The 8710-nt window shown below is 47.9% G+C and overlaps 1 pseudogene; it reads right to left on the bottom strand.

The window, feature by feature from the left end:
- Positions 1-6058: 6058 nt before the first annotated feature.
- LOC135916684 (uncharacterized) lies at positions 6059-7237 on the bottom strand (annotated as a pseudogene).
- Positions 7238-8710: the final 1473 nt, after the last annotated feature.

Below are 8710 nucleotides of genomic sequence, written 5' to 3'. Positions count from 1 at the left end.
GCTTACACAGATTATCCGCATGCGGAGCCTTCGGAATTAGACAAAGACGTAACACAACACGAAGGCAGAGCGGCACTGCATCGAATAGTACGCAACAGCGCCCGGGAGCTGACGGAATACAGTACCGGCTTTTAAAGAAACCGCGACGACAGATCGATAAAAGAAATAACAGATTACTTTCAATACTACTGGCTGGAGGGCAGGCTGCCGCTAGAATGGCGTTATGCCGATCCGTAGGGTCACCAACCGCCGTCACGGCCTAAAAGAATCCGACGGCACGTCCATCGTACTGGCCTTAATCGTTAAGCCCCATCACACACCTTACCACCGACCCACCCAAAAACAAACAAACCAGCTAGACGTCCTCATACGCGCAGAGGTGAAAACGGTGAGGGGCCTTCCTATATGCACCTCAACATTCGTACCACTAAAGCTTGGTTTGCAAACCACCATCAACGAATTAATTGAAGTTTGGAAAGTCAATCAGATAGAACGACTGAAACGTACATCGACTGGAAGGCCCGTACTCATACAAGTACGATATGCAACATCAGAGTTTGCCCCACGCGAGCCCCTGAGAATCGCAGGAAACATCAGAGAAAACATTACAGTGGCCTCCATACCTCGGTATATGCATCCCGAACACCGTGAAGGCAGGCGCCCTGCACGTGCAATGGCGTGGCACTGCGCATACGGCAACGACACCTTCTCCATACAGACGCCGCGTGCCACCCCGACGCTACAGCTGAAGCGGTGGCCGACTGGAGGGACGAAACAGCATTATCAGCCACAATACGGGCCGACAACTGCACGGAAGCGGAATAATGTGCCATAGCTCTCGCCATCAGCGCTAAACTCCCAGATAATATATATTCTTACAGATTCCCAGCAAGTATGTCGAAACTACGCACAAGGCCGGATTCCCCCGATGGCTCATAACTTGTACACAAGAACCTACACATCCCATTAGTTCACCTGGTTTGGACACCTCGGCATGCTTCTCTCGCTGGCAATGAGCGCGTTCATGCGGCAGCGTGAGGCCTCATCTTCCGGGCGCCGGTGGAAAGCCAGTCCAACCCAGACAAGGTGCAGAAGATGACACTTACATACACGCGTGTACTACAACACTGCAGACTATCCCGTACAATGTTCCCTCCATCACACGTGAAACTAAACCGTGCAGATGCAGCCACTTGGCTCCAGCTCCAAACTAATACGTTCCCCAGCCTTGCTCTCCGCCACACTTTTTACCCTACCCAGTATCTTTACAAATGTTCTTTCTGTGGAGGACACCGAAACCCCCACAATTCTACGTGGGAATGCTCCAAACCACCCGGCCTTGCCCCAACGCCTCCCCATCCCACTGGGAAGCCGCCCTTTCCAGCACAGCCTTGGACGACCAGCGACATCTGACTGACCGAACCAGCCGGATAGCAGCAGCAAATGGGGTTATGCAAATGGGTTATGCACTTCATTACAAAATAACGAAGTTTTCTACTACTACTACTACTACTACTACTACTACTACTACTACTACTACTACTACTACTACTAGTAGTAGTAGTAGTAGTACCACTATTACTATCATTTTCTCAGCACATTCTAAACTAGTGAAGCGGGGCATCACTAACCTTTGTTTTAAAAAAATTGGAGGACACTTAAGCTTCGCCTTCAAGAGTGGAACGCGACAGCGTTCCCTTCGACCAGCCAAGGGGTGTAAGAGAATGCGCTACGGCGCAGCGATCACTTACGAGGCACCCCGCATCGCACTTTGCACCCACCAATCACGCCGTGAGCGTCGAGCAACGCAGCGTTCGGCGCGGCAACGAAACGTGCGCCTGAGCAAGCGGAACGAACCCAAGAACTCGTGTCTCGGAGGGGGAAACGATGTACGCCAGCCAAACGTCGTGATCGGCACGGGCAGAGAGATAGACAGATAGTGATCTAAAGAAAGGAAGGACGCTTGATTCTGCAGCCCGTGAGGGAGCACGGTGAAGCGTCGTCAGGGGAGAGGGAGTCCGGGCCGCGACCCGCCTCGCACCGGTCCCCGCACAGCTCCGGATGGATGGATGGATGTTATGAGCGTCCCCTTTGGAACGGGGTGGTGGGTTGCGCCACCAAGCTCTTGTTACTATGCTGCCTAATATCCTACCTAGGTTAACCAATGAAAAAAGAAAAGAAAAAAAACCACTATGAACTACCACGTCCAAATTTTCTGATCCCCTATTGCGAACTGTGTTTTTGTACGTCTCCGTCTTTTGTCGTTTCCCTACTTTTCTTCCACCAATCCTCCAATCGCCTCTTACTAATGTCTATTGCGGACCTGTTTGCTTTACCACTGCTCCCGCTGAACTCAAGGGCTTCAAGGAGGCCAGTGGTGCCTAAATCGACCGCTGGGTAGACGTCTTCCCATTCTAATAAAATATGCTCCGTCGTTTCCCTAGCTTTACCGCAGCAAGCACATGCTTCTTCTTCCTTCTTATATCTCGCTTTATAGGTGCGTGTTTTAAGGCATCCCGATCTCGCTTCGAAAAGTAATGAGCTTCCCTTTGAGTTATCATAAATGGTTTCTTTCCTGATTTCGTTTTTTCCTCTTAAGTAGTTATTCATGGCAGGTTTCTTTTCCATTGCCGCCACCCATGAGATTAATTCAGCCTCTCTGACTTTCCACTTGACCTTCTTTGTTGCGGTGTTGCCCATCCCACAGGCCGCATACTTGCTGGTAAGCTTCCTAGTTCTTTTCCTCCACTGTGAATCAATGTTTTGCCTGTATAGATACCTGAACACTCTCCCAGCCCATTTACTTCCTTCCATATTCCTCAGCCGTTCTTCATACTCAATTTTACTGCGAGCTTCCCTCACTTCAAAACTAGTCCAGCCCATATCCTCCTGCACAGCTTCATTTGTAGTCTTCCCGTGAGCGCCCAATGCGAGGCGACCCACTGACCTTTGGTTCCCGTCGAGCCCTGATTGTACCCCTGATTGAAAGCAAAGAACCACATTTCCAAAAGTCCTGGAACCATTACCCCTTTCCACATACCTCGGAGGACCTCGTACCTATTGTATCCCCATAGCGCTCTGTGCTTCATTATGGCTGCATTTCTCTTCAGTTCAGTTTTCAGTTTTATTCCTTAAAGGCCCCCATTTCAGGGGGTGTTACATAAGGGGTGGGATTACATTTGTAGTGAGAAAAACAAACAGCGATGGTGATTTAACATTGAAGGTGATCTGTTACGCGATCTTGAAAAGCAGGTGTTGAAGCGATGGCGACGATGTCATGAGGTAGGCCGTTCCAGTCCGTGGCTGCTCGAAGAAATAATGAAGCTGAAAACGTAGTAGTACGTGATAGTGGGGCAACTTGAAGGGGATGACTGGTGCGGTGAGATATGCGTGATGCGGCGGCGATATACGGTTCTTGATTGAGAGGAGAATAAAAGAATTTGTGATAAAGGGTGAGGCTAGCAATGCGACGACGAAAAGAGAGGGGTGGCAGTCCGGATGTAGCTTTCAAGGATGAAACACTGACGTCATATGAGTATGAGGAATGAATGAATCGGGCAGCACGATTCTGCACAGCTTCCAATGCGGTGGTTAGATATGCTTGATGTGGGCTCCAGATGGGGGATGCATATTCTAATTTGGGTCTTATAAGTGATTTATACGCGAGCAATTTAACATGTGGTGGGGCAAGACGAAGGTGACGTTTTAGAAATCCGAGTGTTTTGTTTGATGCTGAAATGATGTTACCGACGTGAACCTGCCATTATAGTTTAGAAGAGAGGGTGACTCCTAGATATTTATATGATTGTACTTGCTCAATCTGTGTGTTAGAAATTAAATATTGAAAGAGATATGGATTGGGACGACGAGTGAAGGACATGAATTTACATTTACTAGGATTGAGGGACATTAGCCTGTTATTACACCAATTTAGTACGCTGTTAAGCTCTGTCTGAAGAGTGTATTGATCGTGACAGTTATTAATGGTGCGGTAAATAACACAATCATCTGCGAAAATTCGAATACTACACGAAACATGCAGGGGCAAGTCGTTAATATATATTAAGAATAGGAGGGGACCGAGGACAGAACCTTGTGGGACGCCTGAAGTAACCGGGAGAGATGTAGAGAGATGGCCGTTAAGATAGACAGACTGAGAACGGTTAGTTAGGAATTCTTCAATCCATTTGAGAATATTAGGGGGTAGGTTCAGCTTTGAGAGTTTTAGTAATAGCCGGCGGTGGGGAACCTTGTCAAAAGATTTAGCGAAATCAAGAAAGATGGTGTCGGTCTGCATATTACGGTCTAGATTAGTGTGCAAGTCGTGAAGGAGAAGCGCTAGTTGGGTTTCGCAAGAGAGGCCCTTACGAAACCCATGTTGTGAAGGGTGAAAAAAATGGTTTCGGTCCAAGAAGTTTATGATTTGTGAGTAAATGACATGTTCCATGATTTTACAGGGCACACTAGTCAATGAAATGGGGCGGTAATTCAACGGCGAGTCTCTGTTACCTGATTTGTAGACTGGAACGACCTTCCCCGTTTTCCAATCAAGAGGCAAAATTCCTGAGGAGAGTGACTGTGAGAAAATGAGACATAAATATGATGCGCAAATTGATTCCACATTTTTCAATAGTTTTGAATTAATCAGGTCCATACCAGCTGATGATGAAAGTTTCATATTATGAATTATGGATGAAATGCCTTCTTCGACGAACGTGACTGCCGGCATGGGGGTATCTAAGTTAAAGGGTGGTAATTGTGAAGGTGCGTCGAGTTCGGTAGTGAACACAGATGCGAATGCATGGTTAAATATTTCTGCGCAGTCGTGGTCAGTCACCGCTTCATGTGAATAATTCGTTAGTTTAATATCGGGAGGATGTGTTGGGTTTAAAACTTGCCAGAATTGCTTGGGGTTTCTTATAAGTAAGTTAGGTAAGTCATTATGATAAAATGAGTACTTGGCGTTACGAACAGAAAGTAGGTATGATTTTTCGGCCTCGAAGTATTTTCCCCATGCGGCAGGCGTGTCGTTTCGTTTGGCGGTACGAAACAATCGTTTCTTTTTGTTTTCGAGTCGTTTTAAGTGCTGGGTAAACCATGGTTTATTGCGATTAGTATGAAAGGTAATCCTTGGTACGAACATATTAGTGAGATGATTTAATTTGTTCTTGAATATCAGCCAGTTTTCATGAATTGAGCGAGTGTGAAATGCGGATACGTATTCAGGAAAAAAGGTGTTAAGTTCTTCAGTTATTGCATTATAGTTACCCTTATCGTAGAGTTGTATCGTTTTATCGGATGTCTGTTTTTGAGTCGAGGTAAATGAGAATAAAGCATGCATGACTTTGTGATCGCTGATTTCAGGAAGGTAACTGATGGATGATACATTCTCGGGGCTGCTTGTTAGTATCAGGTCGAGTGTGTTTACTGATTCTCGTGAGACACGGGTTGGTTGGGAAATTAATTGAGTGAGGTTAAAATTTAAACAGACATCGATGAAGTTCTTCTCCTCTGCATGACACGTTATTGTGGAACTAGCTATGTTCTGCCAATCAATATCCGGGTAATTAAAATCACCAATAAGAAGAATACGGGCATTTGGATATGTGCGGACAAGTTCATGAAGGATGTTGTTCAGATGACGTGGGAAGTCTGGATTAGTCTGGGGGTGCCTGTAGCAAACGCCAATCAGAACTGTTACGGGGGGAGCGCAGCAGATGAGCCATATGGCTTCAATGTCTGATGCGACGTCAACAACAGAGCACGATATGCCTCGATGAATGGCAATGAGAACACCGCCCCCCCGTTTGCCTTTTCGATCGTTTCGATACACGTCGAAATTGGGTAAATCGGCCAAAATTTCCGTATCCGTTACGTCACTATTTAGCCAAGTTTCTGTTAGTATTAGTGTGTTGCTCCCGGATGACGACATGATGTTTGATATGAGTTCGCGCTTTGGAAGAAGACTACGGATGTTAGTGAATATTATCGAAAACGAGAGAACATTGTGCGGTGGAGCGGGTCGACGATTTGTTAAAGTTTTGTGACGGGGCAATTGCTATGCTATTTCCTTAACGGTTTGGGATGATGCGTCAAATACATAGCGTTTTGAGCCGATGTGCAGGGTTTTGAAGCGCAAGGAGTACTTGTTAGAATTGGCTTTGGCAAACACTAACAACTGTTTACGCGCATGGCGAACGGTGCGGGAGAAGTCCTCTCCAATACTGTAGCTTGTGTCTTTCAATTTACGGCCATTTGATAGCAGTGCGTCTTTGGTTTTATGAGATAGGAATTTTACGATTACGGGACGAATTCGATCGGCTGAATGATTTCCGAGGCGATGCGCTCTTTCAATGTCGTTAGGTTCCAAGGTTATATCAAGATTTTTGCGGCAAACATCAATGACTAGTTTTTCTGACTCAGCCCACGTTTAAGCGCTAGCAGGGTCGGGGATACCATAGAAAATAAGGTTATTCCGACGCGATTGGTTTTCCGCGTCATCCAGGCGTGTTTCTAGTTCGTTAATCTTTTTAGCTTGGTCGATTGTGGTTGACTGCATTATTTCAATATCGTTTCTGAGGTGAAGAAGTGTTTGGTAATGCGTTTCGAGATCGGCCATTCGTTTGTCTAGGCTTGCTATGGTTTGGTCTGTTGTGTTCAGCTGTGTTTTGAGGCCCTGTATTTCCGTAATCAACAGGGTCTGTCCCGCGTTTAGCTTCTGTAGTTCGGCGAGTACAGCAGCGTTGCCCTGAGGGCCAGGGTTAGTCTCAACATCACCTGATAGCATGAGCAAGGAATGAATTACGTGAGCACACTCAACGGCAATGGCAACACAGCAGTGCGGGCTCGGAAACTGCACCAACATATAATTACTGGATTTTTTAGCGAAGAGGGCATACGATGAACTGACCTGCATCGCAAAGGTAAGCGGATTAGGTGGCTGCGCTGTGGTGCAGTCACCGAGCCCACGAAGCGGCGTCAGCGGATGAAGCTCTTTTATGCATGTTGGCACTGTCGCTGATGTCGATGTGGCCATCCATGGTACTGTGATTTCCGGTGTGTGCAGCTCCTCTGGCGGCATATCCAGTAGGGACGAGCATCCGTCGGGAGGTGGATGGCAGGAGCCAGGGTCATCCCCAGTGTACGGCAGTGCGCACACCGATGACGCCCCCGTAGACAGGCCTGCCAGGGACGGCAGCAGCAGGCTGGCAAATGCGAGGACGGTCGTCTGCATCGCAAAGGTAAGCGGATTAGGTGGCTGCGCTGTGGTGCAGTCACCGAGCCCACCTATGACTTCCCCATGACCTTCCCCATGACTGTTATGGTTTTTTCCTGTGTTTCCATATATCCATTGCCTTCGTTTATCCATATACCAAGGTATTTATATTCTGTTACCCGAGGTATTTCTTGGCCCTGTATCTCCACTGTCTGTTCACTGTTTTCATTGAATACCATAACACCTGATTTTCTAACACTAAATTTCAAACGTAAATTGTTGCCTTCCTGTCCACAGATATTTGCCAGACGTTGCAAATCACTTTGCTTGTTAGCGAGCAACACAATAGAGAGTTTTAGCCCAGCGGGTTTACGGCCAGCGGAGCGGAGCGGGCGAGCGGAGACGCGACTGCGCATGCGCACCACGCTGAGACGGCCAGCGGTTTTACGGAGCAGCGTTTACGCCCGCTGGAAAGCACTCCCCAGCGGAGGGTATACGCAGCGCGCGAGCGTGCGTAAGGGCGCGCGGGCGTGTATGGGAAATGCAAGACGGCAGCCGCGAACATGAACGCCGGCAGTTCTGCATCGAAGACGGCGACTGCCGCGCTGACCCGTACATTAATACTCAGTACATTATTAACAAATGATGCACTGAGAACATGTAATATATCTTTATTCAACATTTCTTGCATAATAAAAGCAAGCGTAATTCAATTTCATTTCTCAGTAACTCCTATTCGAACCACTAGGTGGGGCAGCAGAGCGCCCCGCTCTTTACCCCGCTCGAGCGGGTGATCCGCTGGGCTAAAATTCTTTTTTCGCGAGCCGCTCCGCTGGCGCAACGGTGGAGACCGCTCCGCTCCGCTGGCCGTAAACCCGCTGGGCTAAAACTCTCTAATGTCGTCCGCATAAAATGATCCTGGGAGTTGCTGCTCTATTACTCTATTACTGCCCCAATGCGCGCGTGGCGCGCCACCTGTCGGGGCAGCGCCGTACATTGAGAGGAGGGGGTCTTCTGTGTTTGCCACAAGATGGCTCTGCGCGTGCGGAAAGCGCAGAAGAAATGTAGCGAAATGCACTTCGCTACTCATGTGACTGCGACTTCTCTAAGTTACATGTTCATAATTACCGGCTCGTTTGTAAGGCAACACCGCATTCACTAGAGGCGCTTTTGTACCGCTTTGAAGCATCGAACTCGTGGCTGAGTGGTAGCGCATCCGTCTCACACTCCGGAGACCATCTTGCAAGTTGTTTTTTATTCATGAAGTGCCTCCCGGGATTTATCGCGCACGGCCAACGCCACCAACGCCGACGACACCGGCTTTTCTGCGACACGAGCTCCTTAACGCTGTCGCTCTAAAACGCTCTTCTAAAATCCTGCCATAACCTAATACACAGAAGCTTCGAAAGGGAAGTTTCGCGCCTCAGCACACCAGGCTGCCCTTTGCAAATGCTGAGAGCAGGGATTGGCAGCACGTTAAGAAAATGCGGTGAT

Source organism: Dermacentor albipictus, chromosome 5, assembly GCF_038994185.2.
Source record: "Dermacentor albipictus isolate Rhodes 1998 colony chromosome 5, USDA_Dalb.pri_finalv2, whole genome shotgun sequence".
Classification (NCBI taxonomy): domain Eukaryota; kingdom Metazoa; phylum Arthropoda; class Arachnida; order Ixodida; family Ixodidae; genus Dermacentor; species Dermacentor albipictus.
Note: the sequence above shows the minus strand (reverse complement) of the source record. Positions and strands in the feature narration are given on the sequence as shown.